Below are 768 nucleotides of genomic sequence, written 5' to 3' on the forward strand. Positions count from 1 at the left end.
GTCTCTGCCCGGGCACAAAGGCAGCTTTCATGCTGCGGATGCCCAGTTTCTAAGCCGGGATCCGTATTTTGAGAAGCTGTGGAAGATTACAGTAATTGCACTTGACAGGGCAAGATGTCACAGGACGCAGTTTCACCCGGCTGCAGGGCCCCAGCACCCGTCGGTCCTCGCTTGTGCCATCCTCCCTAGCTGCTCCTTTGGTGCTTTGTTGAAATAAGTCTGTACCCCCAAAATAAAGGAGGATCATCCCTCTGCTACCTACCTGCACCCGGGCTCTTGGCTCCTGTTGCAGCACCGGATTTTGCCAGGGCAAGATGTCACAGGACGCAGTTTCACCCGGCTGCAGGGCCCCAGCACCCGTCGGTCCTCGCTTGTGCCATCCTCCCTAGCTGCTCCTTTGGTGCTTTGTTGAAATAAGTCTGTACCCCCAAAATAAAGGAGGATCATCCCTCTGCTACCTACCTGCACCCGGGCTCTTGGCTCCTGTTGCAGCACCGGATTTTGCAAACTTCGCTCCTGCAAATGCCCCAGGCTGCCTGTTTGCTGCTGCAGCGCTGGAGCCCCCCGAGTGAGCCCAGGTCACCCAGAGCTGCGTCCTGGGAGGTTAGGGTAGGTCAGGGCGGGGGTTTGCTGAAGTCTCTGGGCGTTGCGGCACGGTGAAAACCAGCCAGGTAGGTGCCTGTCTCTGCAGTAATACAGCTTTCCAAATGCCAAGGCACTAAAAAAACTTATCTGGGGATTGCTGTCCCTGCAGCCACCATCCTTATC

This window comes from Buceros rhinoceros, unplaced genomic scaffold, assembly GCF_000710305.1.
Source record: "Buceros rhinoceros silvestris isolate BGI_N320 unplaced genomic scaffold, ASM71030v1 scaffold990, whole genome shotgun sequence".
Taxonomy (NCBI): Eukaryota; Metazoa; Chordata; class Aves; order Bucerotiformes; family Bucerotidae; genus Buceros; species Buceros rhinoceros.